The 27,975-nt window shown below is 41.3% G+C and overlaps 1 pseudogene; it reads left to right on the top strand.

The window, feature by feature from the left end:
* Positions 1 to 169: 169 nt before the first annotated feature.
* Positions 170 to 27,747, top strand: LOC108704598 (annotated as a pseudogene).
* The last annotated feature ends 228 nt before the right edge of the window (positions 27,748 to 27,975 follow it).

Genomic DNA, 27,975 nt, shown 5'->3' with positions numbered 1-27,975 from the left:
TTAGCCCACCATCCATGAAATTTTCTCCCTGACGGGGTGACAAACGAGATCAGGCCTAGGGGCGCCCACTATGTAAATCCGGCCCTGCACTCAAGTGATTTTCAGTGTGAGTCACAGTTTAATGGCTCAGAAAGAAATAATGTTTTTATAAAAGGCTCATGTAGTAAATATGAACCTAAACTCTCTGAGAAGCATAGACCTGTACTCTAAAGATGAAGGACTGTGCTCTGAGCTTTCTTACAATGGGAAACCCAAAATTACAGCCTGGGAAGCTGGTTGGAACGTCACCAACGGTATCCAGGTAAGTCGTCCTTCTTCTACAGGTATCTGGCTCCTCAGCACAGCTCGTTGCAGTCAATCTCCTTTGGGCATAGGGTAAATGTGGCACTGGCACTCTCTGTTATTCCTTGCACTCTGCCCCCAGCCCCGCATCTCTGTAACCCCTCAGAGCTCACAAGTCCTGAGAGTTGATCGGCCGAGGTCAAGTCTCCAAGGTCAAGTTTTTCTTCAGCCCTAATACCTTGTCCCTCAATCTCAGAAACACTGTGAGGAAGAATTGGATTTTTTTTTCGGGGGGGGAGGGATCCTATAGCCTAGCGTATATGGTGCAGTAACAACCAGACAGGCTTTTCATCCCCTAGAAATTAATTTCTTTTTTTCAGCCTTTCAGGTTGGACGCACCTTTTCTCCCAGTGACATTTGCACATTGTGCATCAACTTGTCACCTTCAAATGTACTAATACCTGCTCCAGACGATTTGTATAGTAGAGACACACAATTCCCAATATTCCCCTTATAACACTATAATACAGAAACCTCAAAATCTGTCCCCCAAACGAAACCACAATGATCTTGTGTAATAACCCCAATAAAGAATAAATATATGATTCCAAAATCTTTACTATCATATCTTTATAAGGAGGGGATTCCCAGGAGGATGAAGTAGGACAGTAGTCGAATTCTGGCAGTGTCGGGAAATGCTAGCAAGGCATCCTAGTCAACCAGCGCGGCGGTGCGTAAACGAGTACCCGCGTGCGCAACTGTGCGCAAACGAGGACGCACGTGCGTAACTGTGCGCAAAAGAGGACGCGCGTGCAAACACGAGCGAGGACGCTTTTACTTCAGAGAGTGGCACCTGCTTAACCGTTGCAGTTCAGACTCCTGTCGCTGATATGATACATCCCTCTCTGTAACGCTATTTTCTGTCTGTCTGTATAGCCAATATCTCACCCAGTCTCATAGACACAGATTTACAATGGTCTCTCGGCTGCCTTCACCCTGACTTTCTGTCTAATGTCTGAGCACTCACATACTGTACACTCTCAGGCACATAATGACACAGTCTGTCTGTATTCACACTCACAAGCCTATTTGTTCATTCTATACCCTACTTAATCCCCTCATCATATTCTATTCACTTACATGTCCATCTAACCATAAATTCCCATATACCATACCCTTTACACTACCCATAATTCCTTACCCATAGACACCTACCCACTCATCCATAACCCATTCAATCAGATACAGGCACCCAACTATCCTCCTACCTACCTACAGCCACTAACCCACCGCTCAATACCTCCCCCCATGCAGGCTTCAGTCAGTCCATATATCCCCATTCCCTATGTACCCATCAATCCCTTCTTCTACACCTTTAACCTTCCATTCATCCATTTACTAATTCCTTCATCTGCACCTATACATACCACATTCCACCATCCAGCCCTGCATTTATACCTTTACCTTCCCCTAATCTGACAACTCACTAATCCCTCCAGCGACAAATCTGCCTTCCATTATTCTCCCTTATTCCACCTTCTATGCACTTACTCATCTGTCTACACCTTCATTCTTATTCATTTGCTCCATATTCACTTTTATTTGCCATTGTCTATCCATTCATTCATGCATTACTTCACCTGCCTCTATCTATGTAATCATTTATCCCTTACCTACCTCTACCTACCCCATCTCCCCATCCCTGCACAAACCATTCCCTCAAAGACCAACAGGACTTAGACATCCACCCATATGTCCTATCTATCTCCTTCTCTCTCCCTATTCACAAGCTCTTCTTTATTTTATATATGTATAATCTAACATCTATCTATCCAATTACTTGAGGGGCCATTTGGAGTAAAAGTGCAAAAGCCAGGCTATTTCAAGAGCGTTCAGTGCATACTACATTTGATTGAATTCAATGTCTCCTTGAAGATGGCACCCCTGCCTTGCCTAAATTCAGTACAAAAAAAGACACAGTTATTTCACAGGTATCGGTGCTATTTAGCGCTGCAGTAAAAAGTTATCATTTTGGTTTCCAGCAATGGTGACTATAAAATGAATATCCTTTACACCCTGATTTTGAAAGCAATTTGTGTTAAATCTTGATAATTATTATAGCTGTTATTCTGAATGTAGCTAATTAAGAGATGATTTTATCTGTGGAGCCTGTAGCCCCAGTGGATGCATTAGTAACTGTATACTATGTGGTTCCTGTCCAAAACCTACATGCAAGTGCCCAGGCATTGATGCCATTGGAATCCTCCGCAGCATGCCCACTTTAATGTGTACCAATATCAATACTTAAGGATACTTAACATAAAACCATTACTATTTCACATGCAGTGAAGCAGGGAGATGAAACAATATATACTTGCTGAGGCCATTTAAGCCTTGAGTTAGTCTGCATTGCCCATTGTTGTCTTTAGGGGGTTCTAAATGGAATGAGTAGCCCCATGAGAAAAGTCATAAGCAGGTAAAGTGGGAATCATGTGTATAGTAGTGCAAGGCGGAAGTAGTATTGCAAGATAGCAACAGTAGAAATCTATTGCAATTTATCATAACTGGTTATTGCCCAGAATCCATAGATCCAGTTCCTTGATGAGGCCAAAAAACAGACCAACAATTCAAGCAGGCACACAAGGCGAGTTAAACCGGGGTCATACCCCTGGTGCGTTTATAGCGTCACACAACGTTTCAGAGGGCGTTCCCCCTTCGTCAGGTGATACAGAGACGTACGTGCATACCCAATATATAGGCAAAAAAAACACCCCAATAGAAAAAGGAAATGTCCAATGTCCAAAAGTGCAAAAAATGTTGCAAACAATTCTCTCCAGGTGAAAGTCCTAATACACACAATGTTGCAAAAAATGTTGCCAAAAATTTTTTTTACAGACATGAATCTCCGGATTACACAAAGTATCAATATTTTAAGCAATGATAAGGGGCTAATTATGTCAGTTTCACAGTGTTCTATCAGCATAACAAATAACTGTCCCTAATAATGGCAAAAAGGTTTTACCTCACCCTGGATGCATATTTGACTTTTTTTCGAATATCTGAAAAATAAAGGAAAATGGTTTATTAAACCTGCAATAAAAATTCTATAAAAAAACATTTTAAATTGAATCCTTCATTCAAGCGTTGTAGTAATTTTTGTTTAAAGTCCTGTCCCTGTTTCTCATTCACTTTTTCCAGAATCTGCCAACGGATCTGTGAAACCCAAGGTTTGTTCTCATAAAAATGTTTGGCTAAAGTTGTTTTTTTTTTTTTTATTTATGAGAACAAACATTGGGTTTCACAGATCCGTTGGCAGATTCTGGAAAAAGTGAATGAGAAACAGGGACAAGACTTTTAACAAAAATTACTACAACGCGAAAGCTATTGGATATGGACTCTACAGACACAGTCCCCTAGAGCCAATAAGTTTATTTTGCTACCAAAATGGATGCAGGCAGCTTAGTTACCATCAAGTACAAGCTACTGTTTTATTGTTACAGAAAAATGGGCGTCACGTAATGCAGAGCTTTCTGCATAATGGGTTTTGGGATTAGTGATCCCACACCTGTACCAATGATTCTGCCTTTCTGATATTTGCAACAATACATAGACTGTGGGTAGACTGTCAAGGTTGGGGTTGTTTTCTCTGGAAAAAAGGCGCTTGCGAGGGGACATGATTACACTTTACAAGTACATTAGAGGACATCAGGGCCGCCGGGGGCCGTACAACAAAATTTTCAGGGTAAATGTGGCACTGGCACTAATACCTGCTCCAGATGATTTGTATAGTAGAGACACACAATTCCCAATATTCCCCATATAAAACTATAATACAGAAACTTCCAAATCTGTCCCCCAAACGAAACCACGATGATCTTTTGTAATTACTCCAATAAAGAATATGTATAAATTGCGTTCACATTATATCTCATTCCTAATTAGAACCGTTGTCCCTTAGCTATATAAGACATGCTTCCTAAACACTAGATATGTGTATGTAGAGTATATATGTAACGGACGTAGCTCGGAATATACCCATATATACTGCTTACTAGTCATTTGGATTACACGGGATATTAGTGTGGGCGCAGCTTTAAATGAAAGGATCTGTGAATCCCCAAATATAATTGGTATAAATTAGATTGTGATTTAAGTAACTCTAGTAAATCTTTAAAATAATATCTTTATAAGGAGGGGATTCCCAGGAAGATGAAGTAGAACCGTATTCGGATTCTGGCAGTGTTGGGAAATGCTAGCCGGGCACCCCAGACATCCGGTGCGGCGGTGCGCAGACGAGGAGGCGCGTGCGCAACCGTGCGCAAACGAGGACGCACGTGCGCAACCGTGCGCAAACGAGGGCGCGCGTGCGTAACCGTGCGCAAACGAGGGCGCGCGTGCGTAACCGTGCGCAAACGAGGGCGCGCATGCGCAACTATGCGCGGGCGCGCGGGCGCAAACGAGGACGCGCGTCTGGCACCTGCTTAACTGTTGCAGTTCAGACTCCTGTCGCTGATTTGATACATCCCTCTCTGTAACGCTATTTTCTGTCTGTCTGTATAGCCAATATCTCACCCAGTCTCATAGACACAGATTTACAATGGTCTCTCGGCTGCCTTCACCCTGACTTTCTGTCTAATGTCTGAGCACTCACATACTGTACACTCTCAGGCACATAATGACACAGTCTGTCTGTATTCACACTCACAAGCCTATTTGTTCATTCTATACCCTACTTAATCCCCTCATCATATTCTATTCACTTACATGTCCATCTAACCATAAGTTCTCATATACCATACCCTTTACACTACCCATAATTCCTTACCCATAGACACCTACCCACTCATCCATAACCCATTCAATCAGATACAGGCACCCAACTATCCTCCTTCCTACCTACATCCACTAACCCACCGCTCAATACCCCCCCATGCAGGCTTCAGTCTGCACCTATACATACCACATTCCACCATCCAGCCCTGTATTTACACCTTTACCTTCCCCTAATCAGACAACTCACTAATCCCTCCAGCGACAAATCTGCCTTCCATTATTCTCCCTTATAAAACCTTCAATGCACTTACTCATCTGTCTACACCTTCATTCTATTCATCTGCTCCATATTCACCTTTATTTGCCGCAGTCTATCCATTCATTCATGCATTACTTCACCTGCCTCTATCTATGTAATCGTTTATCCCTTACCTACCTCTACCTACCCCATCTCCCCATCCCTGCACAAACCATTCCCTCAAAGACCAACAGGATTTAGACATCCACCCATCTCTCTCATTGAATTGTCTCTCTTCTCCCTTTCTACCCAACATCATGACAGTTTCATTAAATCCCATTGATTCTATTACAAAATGTACAAAAGGTAAACACATCATTTATGAGATTTATCCCACTTGAAACTTGCATATACACTATGTCCTTCTCTCTCTCCCTATTCACAAGCTCTTCTTTATTTTATATATGTATAATCTAACATCTATCTATTCAATTACTTGAGGGGCCATTTGGAGCAAAAATGCAAAAGCCATGCTATTTCAAGAGCGTTCAGTGCATACTACATTTGATTGAAATTCAATGTCTCCTTGAAGATGGCACCCCTGCCTTGCCCAAATTCAGTACAAAAAAAGACAGTTATTTCGCAGGCATCGGTGCTATTTAGCGCTGCAGTAAAAAGTTATCATTTTGGTTTCCAGCAATGGTGACTATAATATGAATGTCCTTTAAACCCTGATTTTTAAAGCAATTTGTGTTAAAACTTGATATTTATTTCAGCTGTTATTCTGAATGTAGCTAATTAAGAAATGATTTTATCTGTGGAGCCTGTAGCCCCAGTGGATGCATTAGTAACTGTATACTATGTGGTTCCTGTCCAAAACCTACATGCAAGTGCCCAGGCATTGATGCCATTGGAATCCTCCGCAGCATGCCCACTTTAATGTGTACCAATATCAATACTTAAGGATACTTAACATAAAACCATTACTATTTCACATGTAGTGAAGCAGGGAGATGAAACAATATATACTTGCTGAGGCCATTTAAGCCTTGAGTTAGTCTGCACTACCCATTGTTGTCTTTAGGGGGTTCTAAATGGGATGAGTAACCCCATGAGAGAAGTCATTAGCAGGTAAAGTGGGAATCATGTGTATAGTAGTGCAAGGTGGAAGTAGTAGGGCAAGATAGCAACAGTAGCAATTTATCGTCACTGGTTATTGCCCAGAATCCATAGATCCAGCTCCTGTGAAGGATGAGGCCAAAAACATGAAAAAAATACATAACTGAACTGAATTAAGACAAATTTTTTTAAAAAAAAGACAATCTAGGGTTACTATTAGTGTAGCTTATGGGTGTTTTGGTCGCTTTAAAAGGGTGGTTCACCTTTAACCTTTTCACTGCCAGCCAATTTGGCCAAGTTGATACTTTTATTGCCAGACCATTTTTGAACATTTTGTGATCTTTCACTTTAGGGGCCTTTCCTGGGGGGGGGGGGGGGTCTTTTAGTTTACCCAGGAAAACAAAAGCTTTCAAAACATGCTAGAATTTTGTTGTAATTCCACTCCTGTAAAAAGATATGGGCTTCTAAGTGTATAAAAAAACAGTGTTTCATGATACAAACGCAAATATCAGAAACATAATTTATTTTATGTACGAGAACACAGCAGATTTCGAAAGTTCTGTGTCTCCCGAACGCGCCAATACCAAATATATATAGTTTTGGAGATTTCTCACTTCTATAGATCAAAAACTAGAATCAAACTACCACATTTCCACTGCACTGCTCCACAAAACTGCATACATCTGATTTCAAGGCCAAACATTCCACTAACAGTAGGTTTACCCTAAAAAACTGCACATTATTGGAAAGAACAGATTCTAACGAGTTCAAAATGGGTAAATATATATTTGAACTCAAAGCTACCAAGTTGCAATTCTTTCCTAAAATTAGCAGTTTTTATAAAAATGTGTGACATTTCTGAAAAATGACCACAAACTGTCCAGTCTACAGCATTGTATCTCCAACATATCAATAGATACCAAGATAAAACACCCTAAATCTGAAAGCCAGGGTCCGCTGAACAGTTTGATGCCCAATATGCATAGGTGCACCTAAGTATGTGGCGTATAGGGGCTCCTGAACGAAGACACCCCATACGAGTTATCAGTTCTGTATTTCCAAATACTGCAAAATTAGCAAATAATGGAAAGGTCCATTATCTGGAAATCCCCTGGTCCTGAGTATTCTGGATAGCAGGTATCATACCTGTACTCAAAGGATATAAGCAAAGGAGTGTGAAATTAATTTTTTACTGTGTTAATGACAAGGGTTAATCAGTGCAGCATTAAATGGGTTGTTCACCTTTACATTAACTTTAATATTGTGCACAGAGGGAGTTTCTTAGAAACTTTGCAATTGGTTTTTAAAGTTTTTTATTTGCGGTATGCAATATTTAGCTTTTTATTCAGCAGCTCTCCAGTTTGCAATTTCAGCAGTCTGGTTGCTAGTGACCAATTGCCCTAGCAACTAGGATTTAATTTGAATCAAATATTGGAATAGGAACTGCAGAGAGCCTGAATAAAAAAAAAGCAAGTACCAATACCAATATCTTCCTTGCCTTGCTTGCCAGAGATCGGTGACTGGACTCTGAAGGGGTGACTGGGGGAAGCCAGTCTCTGCATCTTCAGGGGATAGTATGGTCCAGATTATTTGGCAGACACTGGCCTGTTTGCCTAAAGATTTGCCAGTAACTGCCTAATAATATTCCCCCACTGGCACCCAGCCTAGGACTAAATAAAACAACATTCTGTTTGGGTTACTAAGTGTCAACTTTATGGTTAAACATTTGCATCTTATTCTGAGACTTCCCCAGTATATGTGTGAGTCTGGGCGATGGGGCACTGTATAGGAGAGAAAGAGAGAGGAGGGAGAGAGCAGAGAAGAGAGAGTAGAGAGAGTGAAGTGAGTGATGGAGCACTGTATAGGATAGAGAAGAGAGAGCAGAGACGAGAGAATAGAGAAGAGAGGAAAGAGAGAGTAAGTGTGTGATGAGGCACTGTATAGGAAATAGAAAGAGTAGATAAAGAAGAGCGAGTACAAGAGAGCTAAAGAGAGAGGAGAGAAAGTGAGACTGGACACTATAGGACTGTATGACAGTGTACTGGAGCAGTGTGCAGAAGTGGGTGGTGTTGGTGGGTAATAAACTACAGTTTTGCAGAGTCAGAAGGAAACGTGGAAGGATATGTCTAATGATGAGAACTAATTGAACACACGTGATCAGTGTCGGACTTGTCCACAGGGATACCAGGAAAACTCCCGGTGGGCCCAGGTGTCAGTGGGCCCTCATGCTGCTAAATATTTAGCCTATTTCATGGCCATTCCCTATTTCTATGAGAACATAGAGACAGAATAATAGATTATAGTATGTAAAGAAAAGAGAATAGGAAAATAGAGGTTGAGTGAGAAGAAAAATAATACTGTAGTACTGAGAGTGGGCCCCTGGTCTAAGGATTTTTGGTGGGCCCCTGGTGTCCCAGTCCGATACTGCACGTGATGCGGGTGCAGTCGTACGGGGATGGAAGCGCAGCTGCTGGGCCGGGCCCTAAACCAGAGCACAGACAGGCCATGAGTTTCCCTTGAGGGGAAAATGCCCAAAAGAAAATCTTATGAAAGATATTATTGGTACACGCTAAAAGGAAAACTATACCCCCTGAACAATGTACGTCCAGGGCCAGATTTACATAGTGGGGGTCCCTAGTCCCACTGCCATTTGTTGCCCCTCTCCCCTCCCCTTTTATCATCTGGACTGGAGCAATGGGGATTGGCGCATGGGAAATTTAAAAAAAATGATTGTATCTCCAGCGCATCCCCACTGTTGAACCAATGTGGGTGTAGTTGGACAGCATGCCGCCCCCCCCTAAAATCCCTCCGCCCTAGGCCCAGACCTAGGTGGCCTCTCCACAAATTCAGGCCTGTATAGGTCTCTATAAAAATATATTGCATAAAACAGCACATATGTAAAACTCTGTTCATGTAAATAAACCATTTTCATAATACCTGTAATATCATTTTTTTAGTAGTATGTGCCATTGGATAATCGTAAATAGAAAATAGTCATTTTAAAAAAATAAGGGCCGTCCCCTGGGATCGTAGGATTCACGGTGCAAACAAACATTACAAACAAACCATACATGTTAGGTCACATGAGCCAATAAACAAGAGTTCTGTAATCATATACCAATATAAGCAAATGGACAGAACTCAGGTGAAAAAAAAAAATTCTTGCAGCAGACTGCGGAGAGAATTCACCTAATGCGTTTTGGGAACAACTCCCTTAATCATAGGCTTCCTATGCCTCTGATTAAGGAAGTTGTTCCCAAAACTCGTTAGGTGAGTGCTATCCGCAGTCTGCGACAATAAATCTTTTTTCACCAGAGCGCCGTCCAGTTGCTTATAGTGGTTGCTAGACTTTTCCAGTTCAAGCCCTCATTTGCAGGTTCAGCCTGGTATGAGCCCCTCCGTTAGTTTATAACAAAAAGAAAGAAACATTGGTGCCAGCCACATTTATTTTCAGTCGAATTTACAGTGATTGGATTTAGAGATCCAGCTTCCAATCAAACCATAACCATAATCAAAGGTTTTTGACTTATTTTACTAATTAATAGTAGAACAAATTTGTCCTTCTGCCATAGGTAGAAACAGTAGACTCTGCTTAGCCTCTTTTCGTCACACCAGGGCCGGGCCAAGGTATTTTGGCACCCTAGGCAAGGGCTTCAATCAGTGCCCCCACCCGGTCCTGATTACCATTTCCCAACTTAGCATTCATATTGCCCCATGTACCTGTGCCAGCAGCCATCATGTTACCCCCATTTGTACCTGTGCCAATGGCAGTCAATCTATCAGATTGCCCCTAAATCGCCAATCTGTACCTGTGCAAGCAGCAGCCAAAAAATCCACAATATTTCCCCCAAATATGTTCTTGTGCCAGCAGGAGCCAACATTGTCACAATATTGCCCCCAAATATTTACTTGTGCAAACAGGAGGCAAAAATCCATCATATTGCCCCCAAATATATGCCTGTGCCAGCAGCAGCCAAATATCCACAATATTGCCTCAAACATCTGTTTACCTGTGCCAACAGCCACCATATTGCCCCATGTACCTGACCAGCAGCAGCCAAACCCTCATATTGCCCTTAATCTGTACCTGTGCCAGAAGCAGCCAAAAACTATTTGCCCCCAAATATGTACTTGTGCCAGTAGGAGCCAAGAGGGAGTGCTTCTTCCCGCAGTACTAAAATCAGAATTTTTATTGTTGTACCGAGCAAGCCCAAATCTTGTGGATCAGAGGGTTTCTATAGGGTTTTTCACTTAGATATTGTGCCTATGGGTATTTAAGTCATGGCAGTATGTAGATTGAGTTGGTAGAGGATGGTTATGGGTTAGACACGGGTCAACCTGCGTTTCACCACTTTAGTGATGGACCCCACTCTGACACCAATGAAGAAAGCATGCCCCAGAAACACTGCTGATCAAAAAAGAGAATCTCAGAGCCGGGTCATGAGGGAGGCTACAGAGCGGAGGTGTGACTGCGCATTTGGAGCATGCGTGACTAGAAAAGCAAACAATGCGCTATGGAGAAGGCATAGGACAACGCATGCAGCAAAGGTATTTAGGCGCAGGATGTCCTAAAATGCGTTCTTACGGGTGGAAGCTTGTGTGGACGTGATACTGCCTGCAAGGTGCAACAATAAGACTCCTGAGCAGGGAACCCTGCCAGCAGCCCAGCCGCAGTCAAGCCGGCCACTTCCTGACACCGACAGGACATGCTCATGCTCGTGAGCGTCTATTGGACACTTGTGCGCACGTGTGAAGAGGCGCTTGCGCTTGCTCATGCGCATGCGCCGGTTGACGCATATTTGGCAAATCAACGTGGAAGTGGACAGTCAACAAAGAGCGGAGAGGGGACCGGACTAGGGGTAGCAGGCAGAGGTGATACGTGCCTGGCGCCCCCTAAGCTTCGCGCCCTAGGCACGTGCCTACTCTGCCTACCCCTAGTTCCGGCCCTGCATCACACCTCATTTTATAACTGTCAGGGGCAAAAGCTATGATATGTGGGGAGTGTTAATTAGCTTTAAAAAGGTTTTAAAAAGTTTCCTCATATCTAGGTGTGTCTTACATAAATGCAAAATGTGGTCTTGTTCTTAAGGAATACAGTTAGACTCAAAGATTGCATTAATATAGGTTCATGTTATTGCATAAGAGAACCTCAACTGGCCATTCAATCATTCTAATATCTCACCAAATGAGAGAATCCTTACCAATCTAGATATGCCAGTTATGTGTCTTATAATCCAATGTTTTCATTCCTGAACCAAAGATAAAATCACACAATGGGCTGATGCAGGCTCGTAGGGAGGGAACAACATCCATAGGTTAATGTGCCCTTCATATGGAATTTTCAAGCTAGTCTGAGATATCTGGCCAGTACCTGACTAGATGTTGGTTAGGGTAACCATTACATTTGTCAATAGATTTCTAAACTGCCAAGCAATATTGGACTATATTAGTATGTGATTTTAGCATTAGGTTTGTCCTGGTACTGAAACCCATAACAACCATTTAGAATGTACTGGTGTCGTTCAGTTAGGGCTGTCCATGGTTTTCCATGCCCTTGGCCTGGACTTTAAAAATCAGTGATTTTTTACAAAGAGACCTTGGCCCAATCTGGCTCATAGCCTATTTAAGATTTTATGGTGATTGAATAATCTTGTGCAAATTGGCTAATCTTACTAAAACATCCAATGACTTCCTGACTATGACACATTTGGCCTGCAGATCTGGTGATTTGTAAGATGTGGCAATAGATGCATTATTTTACCCACATAATACTTTACATACTTTATATTAATACCACAATCTTTTAGGATCTGGATCAGCACTCATATTGTTTAAGGCTGCCTGGTGCCCATACTGTCATAGATGCTACTGGAAATTAATCCCCAAAACTGTCAATAAATGACACAGATTGAACATAATAGAGAAGGTAGGGATTACTCTTGCCGTGCCTGATACCAGCTCCCTGCTGCCCCTGTAATGCAGAGTGATATCAGTAATCTTGTTATTTTTGCTCACTGCTGCCAAGCCACAGTAATACCTTGTGCTGAGAGTTTGTATGAAGATTTCAAACTGATGGTCTTCAGGCTGTTGCTAAACACCAAATACTGTATGTTCTAGGTAGATAGGGTCTGGATCAGAGCCAGACGCTGCCAGGCGAGGGGGTAGGGCAGGGCCTGCCAAAACTGAGATGGAAATTGGGCCCCGCAAGTGTGCCGCCGGTGACGTCACGCGCAGCACGCTGCTGGTGGAGCGTGCCTTTGAGAACCGGCAATTTGGACACAACTATACCCCTGTTGCGTTGCGGGCCCCATCGGGGGTGCAGGGAAACGAGCCCAGGTGCCGCTGCACCCCTGCACCCCTAGTAGTTCCACCACTGCCACAAAGCTTTCCTACATTTGGCAATTTTTTTGACATTTCTGAAAATCACCTCAATACTCCAACTCTGAAGCCTCGTATCTCCCACATATCATCACATACCAAGATAAAACACCCTAAATATGAAAGCCCGGGATCCGCTGAATAGCTTGATGCCCAACGTGCATAGGTACACCTAAGTGTGTAGCATATAGGAACCCCAGAACGAAGAAACCCCAAAAGAGTTCTCTAATGCCAAATACTGGAAAATCAACACATTTACAGCAGAGGCAAAAGTAAAAAAATGTTTGTTCACCCCAGAAAACCATATATTTTTGGAAAATACACATTCCCGTGAATCTAAAATGGGTATGCATGTCTTTCTACTCCAAAGTACCAAGACGCAAATTTGGCAATTTTTTCTGAAAATCACTCAATAGTAAAAAAATCACCTCAATAGTACACATTCTGACAAATCCAAAATACGTAATTATGTCTTTCTACGCCAAACTACCATACTGCAAAGCAACGCTAAAGGCAGCGATTTGTGACATTACTGAAAATTGTCTAAAAATATTGCAATTGGCCGCATTTATCTCACTTAATTTCCTACATACAATTGTAAAACACCCTAAATGTTGACGCCAAGGGTCTACTGGACAGTTTGATGCCCAATATGCATAGATATACCAAAGCATCTGGCATATGCAGACCCCAAATAAAAATAGTGCATATGAATTTTCTCTGCTACCGATTCACCTTCTGTAAAAATAGACCCTGGACTGAAAATTATGTGCCCAAGACCCTCTAACAGCGGAAAGACCCCCCAAAACCATATATTTTTGTAAAGTACACATTGTGGCGAATCCAAAATTACAAAAAATTTGTTTGTACTCCAAATGATCTAAGTGCAAATGACGCTAGAAAAAACAACAATGCAAATAAACAACAATGCAAGCATAAAATCATAAAAAAATCAAAAACAATTAGGCAAATCAATGACATAACAAAATAACTGATCCGACAGCGTGGCTAGTGGTCAGAATGCTTGATCCATTAGTCACGCTGTGAAATCAACAGTTTTTAGTGAAATAACAAGAGGAAAACTGATAAAATGAAGAACTAAAAAAAAAAAAATTTTAAAAAATATATACCTGTATGTGTGTGCTTGTGTATGCATGTGTGTAAGCTCTAAAAAGTGTGTAAATGTGTCTATATGAGTATGTAAGTGTGTAAATATGTGCAAAAGTATGTAAGTGTACAAAAGACAAAAAAAAACAGAAAAGCAAAAAAACACCTCCCTTTAGTTACATGTGTAGTGGGTGTGTACATACATGAGTGTGTAAATGTGTGTAAACCAGTAAAGAAACGCTACTTACCGTTTCTGTGGCTGGGGGAGTCCTTGGCAGCGTTGGAGGGCCCAGGATCGCTCACAGGAAGTGAGTGGCCGGCGCTGGATTGTGTCCCACGAGGTCTCCGATGTTCCTGTGACTCTGCTGAATAAGGTAATAGCCTGAAGTCGGGCCCTGCGACAATAGCGTCGCAGGACCGAGGTGGGAGCCCCCTAAGCTCATTGCCTAAGGGGTTGGGGACGCCGCAGACTCGCCTTCACGGCGGCTAAAGCCACCAGTGCAGCGAGAGGCCCTGAACGGCGCAGCATGTAGGTACCTACATGCTTGGCAGGGAAAAGGTTAAAGAGGTTGTTTACCTTTGAGAGAAATGTTAGTATGATGTAGAGAGTCTTATTCTGAGAGAATTTTCAGTTGGTTTTCATTTCTTATTACTTTTGGTTTTTGAGTTATTTTTATTCAGCAGCAGCACTCAAGTTAGCAATATTAACAATCTGGTTTCTAGGGTCCAAGCTACACTAGCAATCATGCACTGATCTGAATATGAGACTGGAATATGAATGGTGGAGGATCTGAATAGAAAGTAATATAAAATAGCAGTTTTTATGTCTCATCTTTCTAGTAAGGTCATCTCCTATTCACATACCAGTCTCTTATTGAAATCGGTGCATGGTTGCTAGGGTAATTTGAACCCAAGCAACCAAATGCAAATTGAAGAGCTGCTGAATAAAAAGCTAAATAACTTGAAACCCACAGTAATAAAAAATGAAAACCAATTGCAAATTGCCTCAGAATATCACTTTCTATATCAGTGGTCCCCAACCAGTAGCTCGCAAGCAACATGTTGCTCACTGACCCCTTGGATGTTGCTCCCAGTGGCCTCGAAGCAGGTGCTTATTTTTGAATTCCTGGCTTAGAGGCAAGTTTTGGTTTCATAAAAAACAGGTGTAGTGCCAAACAGAGCCTCATGTAGGCTACTACTCCACAAAGGGGTTACCATTACCAAACAGCCAATTACATACCTTATTTGACATCCCCCATGGACTTTCTCATGCTTGTGTTGCTCTCCAACTCTTTTTAAATTTAAATTTGGCGCACAAGTAAAAAAGGTTGGAGACCCCTGCTCTATATCATACTAAAAGTGAACTCAAAAGTTCCCTTTAAGGGAGCAAAAAAAAAAACAGTTTTCCCCTCTAAAGATGAAGGACTGTGCTCTGAGCTTTCTTCCAATGGGAAACCCATAATGACATCCTGGGAAGCTGGTTGGAATGTCACCAACAGTATCCAGGTAAGTCGTCCTTCTTCTACAGGTATCTGGCTCCTCAGCACAACTCGCTGCAGTCAATCTCCTTTGGGCATAGGCTAAATGTGGCACTGGCACTCTCTGTTATTCCTTGCACTCTGCCCCCATCCCCGCATCTCTGTAACCCCTCAGAGCTCACAAGTCCTGAGAGTTGATCGGCCGAGGTCAAGTCTCCAAGGTCAAGTTTTTCTTAAGCTCTAATACCTTGTCCCTAAATCTCAGAAACACTGTGTTGAATAATTGGATTTTTTTGGGGGGGGGAATCCTATAGCGTACATGGAGCAGTAACAACCAGACAGGCTTTTCATCCCCTAGAAATTAATTTCTTTTTTTCAGCCTTTCAGGTTGGACGCACCTTTTCTCCCAGTGAAATTTGCGCATTGTGCATCAACTTGTCACCTTCAAATGTACTAATACCTGCTCCAGACGATTTGTATAGTAGAGACACACAATTCCCAATATTCACCTTATAACACTATAATACAGAAACCTCCAAATCTGTCCCCCAAACGAAACCACAATGATCTTGTGTAATAACCCCAATAAAGAATAAATATATGATTCCAAAATCTTTACTATAATAACTTTATAAGGAGGGGATTCCCAGGAGGATGAAGTAGGACAGTAGTCGAATTCTGGCAGTGTCGGGAAATGCTAGCAAGGCATCCTAGTCAACCAGCGCGGCGGTGCGCAAACGAGGACGCGCGTGCGTAACTGTGCGCAAACGAGGACGCGCGTGCGTAACTGTGCGCAAACGAGGACGCGCGTGCGTAACTGTGCGCAAACGAGGACGCGCGTGCGTAACCGTGCGCAAACAAGGACGCGCGTGCGTAACTGTGCGCAAACAAGGACGCATGTGCATAACCGTGCGCAAACGAGGACGCGCGTGCAAACACGAGCGAGGACGTTTTTACTTCAGAGAGTGGCAGCTGCTTAACTGTTGCAGTTCAGACTCCTGTCGCTGATATGATACATCCCTCTCTGTAACGCTATTTTCTGTCTGTCTGTATAGCCAATATCTCACCCAGTCTCATAGACACAGATTTACAATGGTCTCTCGGCTGCCTTCACCCTGACTTTCTGTCTAATGTCTGAGCACTCACATACTGTACACTCTCAGGCACATAATGACACAGTCTGTCTGTATTCACACTCACAAGCCTATTTGTTCATTCTATACCCTACTTAATCCCCTCATCATATTCTATTCACTTACATGTCCATCTACCCATAAATTCCCATATACCATACCCTTTACACTACCCACAATTCATAACCCATAGACACCTACCCACTTATCCATAACCCATTCAATCAGATACAGGCACCCAACTATCCTCCTTCCTACCTACATCCACCTATACTAACCACATTCCACCGTCCAGCCCTGCATTTATACCTTTACCTTCCCCTAATCAGACAACTCACTAATCCCTCCATTGACAAATCTGCCTTCCATTATTCTCCCTTATTTCACCTTTCAATGCACTTACTCATCTGTCTATCCAAAGTGGGAAGGAGCACACCAGAATAAGCAGGCAATGCCTTAGGTCATTTGCAGATTTATTGAGTACACAAGCTTTCGGGGACACAACCCCTTCCTCAGGTGAAATACAGAAACAATGAACATAGTGCAATTTAAACATTCAACCCCCAGACGGAAACGAGCAATTAATCCATCATGTGACTTATTAACCCTTTCAGTATTTATCCAAATCAAAAAGTCCCAAAAGATAGTGGTCAATCTGTGTGTAAATTATACGGATCAAATATCACAGTCTGCTTTCTTATCTGAAAAAGTATAACGTTACAAAACATATTAAAAACAATGTTACAAAAGTCATATACAATATATATAAAAAGATCTATAAAAAGCATCTAAGGCCAAAACTTTCATTAAGTCCCCTAGGGGAAAGCGAATCTATTTTGTTAATCCAAAAGGCCTCCCTCTGAAGTAGTTGTTTATTAACATTGCCCCCTCTTGGCAACTTGATCTTTGCCCGACATAGGGAAGCCCACATGGGCATTTAATTAGGTATATTACATTAGAACTATTACAAGTGAAGTGGCCTTTAATCTTAATCGGGGTTCCTTTGGTGGGATGTGCTATACTATCACCCTTGATAATGCCCGTGCAATGTGCACATTTAATGCACTCAAAGGTGCCCATTCTCAAGGGTGCTAGCAGGCCAGTAGTTTTTGGTTTTTCTAAAAAAAATTTTTAAATTTTTTTTTTTGGAGACAGTTTGGCCTATTGATTTCCCTCGCCTGTAGGAAAATTGTGGCGTATCTCTCCTTTTTAGTGTGGGATGGTAATGTGGAACAATTTGAAACAATGACAAAAGAATTAAACAAGGCACATCAGACAATTAAGTTTACATCTGAATATTCAGAACAAACGCTAGTCTTTTTAGATGTCAATGTTTCAATTGTGGATAACAGTTTAACCACCACTATGCATTACAAACCAACTGATTGTAATACCACTTTACTGCCTAGCAGTTGCCACCCTCCAGGGGTATTCAAAAGTTTACCCTATGGTCAATTTAAGAGGGTTAGAAGAATTACCTCTAATGATAAGCTGTACGATCTGGAATCGGAAAAATGGCTAGAAAGTTTGTACAACGGGGCTATAGTGGAGGTAACATACAAACAATCAGTCAGGAAATTAAAAAAATCAAACGTGAAGATCTACTTACCAGAAAAGGAAAACAAACAAAAAAATCCACAAATAATAGAGTGACATTTGTGACGAGTTTTGGTATTCTAACCCCATACGTGAAGAGAAGTATACTAAAAAATTGGAAAATCTTGAGGAATGACAAGGAAGTAGGGAAAATCTTTAGAGATACGCCACAATTTTCCTACAGGCGAGGGAAATCAATAGGCCAAACTGTCTCCAAAAAAAATTTGAAAATTTTTTTTTAGAAAAACCAAAAACAACTGGCCTGCTAGCACCCTTGAGAATGGGCACCTTTGAGTGCATTAAATGTGCACATTGCACGGGCATTATCAAGGGTGATAGTATAGCACATCCCACCAAAGGAACCCCGATTAAGATTAAAGGCCACTTCACTTGTAATAGTTCTAATGTAATATACCTAATTAAATGCCCATGTGGGCTTCCCTATGTCGGACAAACGTCAAGGTGTATGAAAACTCGCCTGAATGAGCACAAAAGCAATATAAGAAATTATAATCCCGAAAAAGAAAAATTAAAAAATGGAGACTCAAGTAAATTTGCAACAGAGTTATCCGTGGCCAAACATTTTTATTATGCTAAGCATACTGTTGCCCAAATAAGATGGACTATATTAGAACAGATCAAGTTGCCAAGAGGGGGCAATGTTAATAAACAACTACTTCAGAGGGAGGCCTTTTGGATTAACAAAATAGATTCGCTTTCCCCTAGGGGACTTAATGAAAGTTTTGGCCTTAGATGCTTTTTATAGATCTTTTTATATATATTGTATATGACTTTTGTAACATTGTTTTTAATATGTTTTGTAACGTTATACTTTTTCAGATAAGAAAGCAGACTGTGATATTTGATCTGTATAATTTACACACAGATTGACCACTATCTTTTGGGACTTTTTGATTTGGATAAATACTGAAAGGGTTAATAAGTCACATGATGGATTAATTGCTCGTTTCCGTCTGGGGGTTGAATGTTTAAATTGCACTATGTTCATTGTTTCTGTATTGCACCTGAGGAAGGGGTTGTGTCCCCGAAAGCTTGTGTACTCAATAAATCTGCAAATGACCTAAGGCATTGCCTGCTTATTCTGGTGTGCTCCTTCCCACTTTGGATATACATTTGCTGTAACAATTGGCGTGGAAGCAGCCAGGGATACGGATGCACCCAGCAAGAAAGTAAGTGGTGTGCGGCAAAAAAACTTTTTCTGTTGATCCACATCTTACTCATCTGTCTACACATTCATTCTTATTCATTTGCTCCATATTCACTTTTATTTGCCATCGTCTATCGATTCATTCATGAATTACTTCACCTGCCTCTATCTATGTAATCATTTATCCCTTACCTACCTCTACCTACCCCATCTCCCCATCCCTGCACAAACCATTCCCTCAAAGACCAACAGGATTTAAACATCCACCCATATGTCCTATCTATCTCCTTCTCTCTACCTATTCACAAGCTCTTCTTTATTTTATATATGTATAATCTAACATCTATCTATCCAATTACTTGAGGGGCCATTTGGAGTAAAAGTGCAAAAGCCATGCTATTTCAAGAGCGTTCAGTGCATACTACATTTGATTGAAATTCAATGTCTCCTTGAAGATGGCACCCCTGCCTTGCCTAAATTCCGTACAAAAAAAGACACAGTTATTTCGCAGGCATCGGTGCTATTTTGCGCTGCAGTAAAAAGTTATCATTTTGGTTTCCAGCAATGGTGACTATAAAATGAATATCCTTTATACCCTGATTCTTAAAGCAATTTGTGTTAAAACTTGATATTTATTTCAGCTGTTATTCTGAATGTAGCTAATTAAGAAATGATTTTATCTGTGGAGCCTGTAGCCCCAGTGGATGCATTAGTAACTGTATACTATGTGGTTCCTGTCCAAAACCTACATGCAAGTGCCCAGGCATTGATACCATTGGAATCCTCCGCAGCATGCCCACTTTAATGTGTACCAATATCAATACTTAAGGATACTTAACATAAAACCATTACTATTTCACATGCAGTGAAGCAGGGAGATGAAACAATATATACTTGCTGAGGCCATTTAAGCCTTGAGTTAGTCTGCATTGCCCATTGTTGTCTTTAGGGGGTTCTAAATGGGATGAGTAACCCCATGAGAAAAGTCATAAGCAGGTAAAGTGGGAATCATGTGTATAGCAGTGCAAGGCGGAAGTAGTAGGGCAAAATAGCAACAGTAGAAATCTATTGCAATTTATCATCACTGGTTATTGCCCAGAATCCATAGACCCAGCTCCTTGATGAGGGCAAAAAACAGACCAACAATTCAAGCAGGCACACAAGGCGAGTTAAACCGGGGTCATACCCCTGGTGCGTTTATAGCGTCACACAATATTTCAGAGGGCGTTCCCCCTTCGTCAGGTGATACAGAGACGTACGTGCATACCCAATATATAGGCAAAAAACCACCCCAATAGAAAAAGGAAATGTCCAATGTCCAAAAGTGCAAAAAATGTTGCAAACAATTCTCTCCAGGTGAAAGTCCTAATACACACAATGTTGCAAAAAATGTTGCCAAAAAAATGTTACAGACATGAATCTCCCGATTACACAAAGTATCAATATTTTAAGCAATGATAAGGGGCTAATTATGTCAGTTTTACATTGTTCTATAAGCAAATAACTGTCCCTAATAATGGCAAAAAGGTTTTACCTCACCCTGGATGCATATTCGTCTTTTTTTCGAATATCCGAAAAATAAAGGAAAATGTTTATTAAACCGGCAATACAAATTCTATAAAAAACATTGAATTCTTCATTCAAGCCTCTAGGGGACTGTGTCTGTAGTCGGTATTTTAATATCTGCATCAAATTTTATCATAGATCCACGTGAGTAAAGGCCATTAAATATCTGCCCACCACTGGCTCCATCAACCTATACTAAGTAATAACGGTTTTACCAGGCAAGAAGAGTCATATCAAATATTTTTGTTGTCTGAATCCATAGAAATAACCATTAGAACACTGTCCAGATATTTAGCATGTTTTGTATTGCCTACATGGCAGGGGTGTTACAATAAGTGTGCATGGATAAGCAGTATTACATAAGTGCCGAAGCTAAGAAAGCTGTATGAGTTCGCTCATAGCATATGGCAGATACCTTTCCAGGATTGAATCTGTGGGTGACTATATGGGATCCAGTTAGCTGTCATGTACATCTGATTGTTTACTGGGTGAGAATGTAGTATAGAAGGTCTTTTTCAGACGGCTATAGCCTCACAGTGCGGATCAAGAAACAATAATGGATATTTAAGGGGCACTTTGCGACTGCTACACAGGTCTAGGCTGCTCAATGTAGCTTTCAGCAGGAATCAAGGTGCATGCAGGTGCAATACATAAAGGAAGCATATAGAAACACTACATATATTTTCAAAATAAATCATCTCTTTGTTATTAACAGCGTTCCTTGGCACTGAGGTTTGTAGGCTTTTTTGGCTTGACCCCTCCCCCTATTGGAGCACAACAGATGCCATCCATTATATACAATAAATAACAATGGAAGTACCTAAGGCAGTGCTCCCCAACCAGTTGCTTGTGAGCAGCATGTTGCTCCCCAACCCCTTGGATGTTGCTTATTTTTAAATTCCTGGATTTGAGGCAAGTTTTGGTTGCATAAAAACCAGATGTACTGCCAAACAGTCTCCTGTACGCTGCCAGTCCACATAGGGGCCACCAATAGCCAATCACAGCCCTTATTTGGCACCACCCAGGAACTTGTTTCATGCTTGTGTTGCTCCCCAACTCTCTTTACATCTGAATGTTGCTCACAGATGAAAAAGGTTGGGGACCCCTGATCTAAGGCTATAGGTAACTATTCACTGCCAACTTTCAATTAAAATCTTTTGGGATTAGCCCACCATCCATGAAATTCGCCCCCTGAGATGAGTTCAGCCCCATTTCGAACACTCACCGGAGTGTGATGTGCATATTTTACAGATAGACCTAGCCAATGTTCCATCCAAGGTGTGCGCTTGTGCACAAAGAATTTTGACACAAAATTTGGTATTAATATTGACCTCAGCACACAGTTTTTAAAAACTGCGCAATCAAGTTTAAAATGTGCGCACAATTGAATTTTTTTGCGCACATAGCCAAGAAGGAATTACAGGGAACATTGCACCTAGCCTGTCTATGAAGGTAACAAAATAAGAGTGCTGAGCAGCTATAGGCTTAATTAGTTGTCCAATACAATGTAATATCTTGATGGAATGGCATATTGGATCTCACAGCAAGCAGAGTTATCATTTAGAAGTGATTCCCACATGGAGCGGAGATATCTACAGAGTGACGCACAAAGTAAAGTGGCCAAAGAGCACATTTATTATTGAAAGAATGCATTTGGAAGAGCAATGCTCCAATAGATGTGTAGGCACACAAGACAGGGCTACAAACATTACCTACCCAGACAAGGCCACAGGCATGGACTAAGTAGACAAGGCAAACCAATGACTGACACAATAAGATAAAGCACTTAGGGTGTCTCGCTGTGTTTGTGTAGTCATAATAACAATAACAAAATAATCTCAAGGGAAACTCTGATTTGCATTGCCTTGCCCTGTTGTGTCGGTCACCTGGTTGCTATACTGTATTTGGAGGGTGCTGATCCCCCCCCCCCCCCGAGCCCTGACTGAGCACCAAGTTACATTTAATAAAGAGCCAGGGTGTAGCCAAGGCCACAAACACTGACAAAACAGAAAAAATCACAGTTACCAATAAAAAGTAAAAAAAAAATCTGTGGATTTGGACAGAAAGATGGACAGATTGCCAGTAGTTGTGTTATGTGAATCCCTAATGCTGCTCTCTTGTCTTACAGATAGTTCAACAAGAGGATCATTAAATTTTTTCAGAATATTGAGGAAAACAAAAAAAGGGAAAAAAAAAAAAGAATTGATAATGTATGAGGAGTCATGAAGGTGGTTTATATGGAGCAATAAGAGGAGATACAGGCAACATTTGGGGTTGAGAGAGGTAATATGATGACAGTCAATATACTGTAAATCCTGTACCAGTGCAGATATATACAGCTGGATAGAAGAACTATTTGAGAGGCAGATGCCTAGAGATTGGAGATGGACTCAGATCACTAGAGAGACACAGTGCTATACGGTCAAACCACTGGAAAGCCATATTGTTATAAAGGCTCCTTTGTTAACACAGCATTAGTGCAAAGTTGTTTAGGTTAGCAGGGAAGCAGTTCTGCAATACAAAATCTCCCTATATCAGTATTTGTTCCCACCAACCAACAAGGGACACCCACATGTATGGTGCCAGTTATTTCTATTTCTATGTTTAGAGCTTGTAGGCTGTTGTTTCTTACTATGGTTTAGTTCTGGGAACACAGTAAAAGACTGTTGACCATGTAAATAAGGCATAGGAAGGGTTAGGGGCAAATTTACGAAAAAAAAGGGCGAAGTGACTAAAGCGGGCAAAAATTTGGTTTTTGAGTTATTTCACTTTTTATTCAGCAGCACTCCAGTTAGCAATTTTAGCAATATGGTGGCTAGGTCCAAGTTGCACAAGCAACCATGCACTGATTTGAATATGAGACTGGAATATGAATGGTAGGGGACCTGAATAGAAAATTTGTAGCCTTTTTTTGGTTTTTAGATGAGGGTCAGTGACTCCCCATTTGAAAACTGGACAGAGTCAGAAGGCAAATAATTAAAAATCTTTGAAAAAGAAATAATGAAGACTTATTGAAAAATTGCTTAGAATTGACCATTCTATAACATACTAAAAGTTAACTTAAAGGTGAACCACCCCTTTAAGTAAATATTTAGTATGTAATAGAATGGCCAGATCTTTTGTAATTACCCCAATAAAGAATAAGTATAAAGTGCGTTCACATTATATCTAATTCCTAATTAGAACGGTTGTCCCTTAGCTATATAAGACATGCTTCCTAAACACTAGATATGTGTATGTAGAGTATATATGTAACGGACGTAGCTCGGAATATACCCATATATACTGCTTACTAGTCATTTGGATTACACGGGATATTATTGTGGGCGCAGCTTTAAATGAAAAGATCTGTGAATTCCCAAATATAATTGGTATAAATTAGATTGTGATTTTAGTAAATCTAGTAAATCTTTCCAGTAATATCTTTATAAGGATGGGATTCCCAGGAAGATTAAGTAGAACAGTATTCGGATTCGGGAAATGCTAGCCGGGCACACCAGGCAACCGGCACGGCGGTGCGCAGACGAGGACGCGCGTGCGTAACCGTGCGCAAACGAGGACGCGTGTGCGTAACCGTGCGCTAACGAGGACGCGCGTGCGTAACCGTGCGCAAACGAGGACGCGCGTGCGTAACCGTGCGCAAACGCTTTTACTCCAGAGAGTGCCACCCGCTCAACCGTTGCAGTTCAGACTCCTGTCGCTGATATGATACATCCCTCTCTGTAACGCTATTTTCTGTCTGTCTGTATAGCCAATATCTCACCCAGTCTCATAGACACAGATTTACAATGGTCTCTCGGCTGCCTTCACCCTGACTTTCTGTCTAATGTCTGAGCACTCACATACTGTACACTCTCAGGCACATAATGACACTGTCTGTCTGTATTCACACTCACAAGCCTATCTGTTCATTCTATACCCTACTTAATCCCCTCATCATATTCTATTCACTTACATGTATATATATACCATACCATTTACACTACCCATAATTCCTTACCCATAGACACCTACCCCCTCATCCATAACCCATTCAATCAGATACAGGCACCCAACTATCCTCCTCCCTACCTACATCCACTATCCCACCGCTCAATACCCCCCCCCATGCAGGCTTCAGTCAGTCCATATATCCCCATTCCCTATGTACCCATCAATCCCTTCTTCTACACCTTTAACCTTCCATTCATCCATTTACTAATTCCTTCATCTACACCTATACATAACACATTCCACCGTCCAGCCCTGCATTTACACCTTTACCTTCCCCTAGTTCGACAACTCACTAATCCCTCCAGCGACAAATCTGCTTTCCGTTATTCTCCCTTATTCCACCTTCTATGCACTTACTCATCTGTCTACACCTTCATTCTATTAATCTGCTCATTATTTGCAACATCTCATTTATTAGCCGCAGTCTATCCATTCATTCATGCATTACTTCACCTGCCTCTATCTATGTAATCGTTTATCCCTTACCTACCTCTACCTACCCCATCCCTGCACAAACCATTCCCTCAAAGACCAACAGGATTTAGACATCCACCCATCTCTCTCATTGAATTGTCTCTATTCCCCCTTCCTACCCAACATCATGACAGTTTCATTAAATCCCATTGATTCTATTACAAAATGTACAAAAGGTAAACACATCATTTATGAGATTTAACCCACTTTACATGAAACATGCATATACACTATCTCCTTCTCTCTCTCTCCCTATTCACAAGCTCTTCTTTATTTTATATATGTATAATCTAACATCTATCTATCCAATTACTTGAGGGGCCATTTAGAGCAAAACGCAAAAACCATGGTATTTCAAGAGTGTTCAGTGTCTTCTATATTTAATTCAATGTCTCCTTGAAGATGGCCTTACCCAAATTCAGTACAAAAAAAAACCACAGTTATTTCGCAAGCATCGGTGCGATTTAGCGCTGCAGTAAAAAGTTATCATTTTGGTTTCCAGCAATGGTGACTATAACATGAATATCCTTTAAACCCTGATTTTGAAAGCAATTTGTGTTAAATCTTGATATTTATTTCAGCTGTTATTCTGAATGTAGCTAATTAAGAAATGATTTTATCTGTGGAGCATGTATCCCCAAGTGGATGCATTAGTAACTGCATACTATGTGGTTCCTGTCCAAAACCTACATGCAAGTGCCCAGGCATTGATGCCATTGGAATCCTCCGCAGCATGCCCACTTTAATGTGTACCAATATCAATACTTAAGGATACTTAACATAAAACCAATACTATTTCACATGCAGTGAAGCAGGTTGATGAAACAATATATACTTGCTAAAGCCATTTAAGCCTTGAATTAGTCTGCACTTCCCATTGTTGTAGGGGGTTCTAAGTGGGATGAGTAACCCCATGAGAAAAGTCATAAGCAGGTAAAGTGGGAATCATGTGTATAGTAATATATATACACAATGTGTAATGTGTATTTATTGCAATTTATCGTCACTGGTTATTGCCCAGAACCCATAGACCCAGCTCCTTGATGAGGCCAAAAAAAACAGTAACATGAAAAAAATATAACTGAACTGAATTATGACAAAATTTTTAGAAAATCTAGGGTTACTATTAGTGTAGCTTATGTGTGTTTTGATCTCTTTAAGGGAGCAAAATAAACAAGCGCTGTTACTCATAGAAACGCCTGCTCCTTTGTGACCAGTGGCAGAACTACCAGGGGTGTAGCAGGTGCAGATGCACCAGAGACCCTGCCCCCTCTGAGGAACAGTTGTTAATGTGGCCCAGATTATTTAACTGGTGATGACCTGCATTATCTATGTAGTGGTTAGTGGCAACTTGATGTACAACAGCTTTCCAAGCTTGTCCATATCCCAGAAGTCTTGGTCCATCATTGCCACCACTGTGCTCCTGCCCTGAGTGTTTCTCAAGAACCTTAAATGTGTCGAAGTTCAGCTTGCTCTGCACCTTAGCGCATTTTGTCATTAACATCCTGGTGATTGCCTACTGTCTGTCCAGAGCAAGGGACTGGGCTTGAGACAAAGTGAAGTTCTACATTGATGTTAAGAAGTTCCCCATCTCCATTGGCATCATTGTCTTCAGCTATACCTCCCAGATCTTCCTGCCATCCCTGGAAGGGAACATGCAGAACCAAAAGGAATTTCATTGTATGATGAACTGGACTCATATTGCAGCCTGTATCCTCAAGGGACTCTTTGCCCTTTTGGCTTACCTAACCTGGGCAGATGAAACCAAGGAAGTTATTACAGACAACTTACCATCAATCATCAGGGCAGTGGTCAACCTATTTCTGGTATCCAAAGCTCTGCTGTCCTATCCACTGCCTTTCTTTGCAGCAGTAGAGGTCTTGGAGAAGTCACTCTTTTAAGAGAGCACAAAGGCCTTCTTTCCAAACTGCTATGGGGGTGATGGGAGACTGAAATCTTGGGGTCTTACGCTTAGATGTGCCCTAGTCGTCTTTACTCTACTTATGGCTATGTATGTGCCCCATTTTGCCCTGTTAATGGGTCTCACAGGAAGCCTCACGGGAGCTGGTCTTTGCTTCCTCCTTCCAAGTCTATTCCACCTCAAATTGTTGTGGAGGAAGCTGTTGTGGCACCAAGTCTTCTTTGATGTCTCCATCTTCGTCATTGGTTCCATCTGTAGCATTTCTGGTTTTTGTGCACTCTCTAGAGGGGCTAATAGAAGCCTATAGATACAATATAGAAGATTAAGTCTTAGATGGGTAGGCGGCCCTCTGCATTGCAAAGAATTATGCATCAGTTTCTACTGACGTTCTCGTTTTACGTATCCACAAATAAAACCTCTCAACCAACGGGTTGGCTGATACCACAAATCTCTGCAATGTGTTTTCAGCCAGTCTTGCAGTGGAGGGAATCACAGGCTTTATTTGGGTTTAACTAATCGAAATTACAGCAGACAAAATTTAACTGTATATGAATCAAAGGGAGATATTTTATTTTTGTTATATTTCTTTAATGATGGATAAATTATGGTGGAAATAAAAATACAGAGAAGAGCTATATTGATTGCAAGGAAAATTGGGAGGTTCTCTGAAAGGAAAGCCGGTTTGCATGTTTTTTTTTAAACTCATCGGACATTCTTTAAACCAGCGCAATGAGCAAACCACAAGGATA

This window comes from Xenopus laevis, chromosome 9_10L (genome assembly GCF_017654675.1).
Source record: "Xenopus laevis strain J_2021 chromosome 9_10L, Xenopus_laevis_v10.1, whole genome shotgun sequence".
Taxonomy (NCBI): Eukaryota; Metazoa; Chordata; class Amphibia; order Anura; family Pipidae; genus Xenopus; species Xenopus laevis.
Note: the sequence above shows the minus strand (reverse complement) of the source record. Positions and strands in the feature narration are given on the sequence as shown.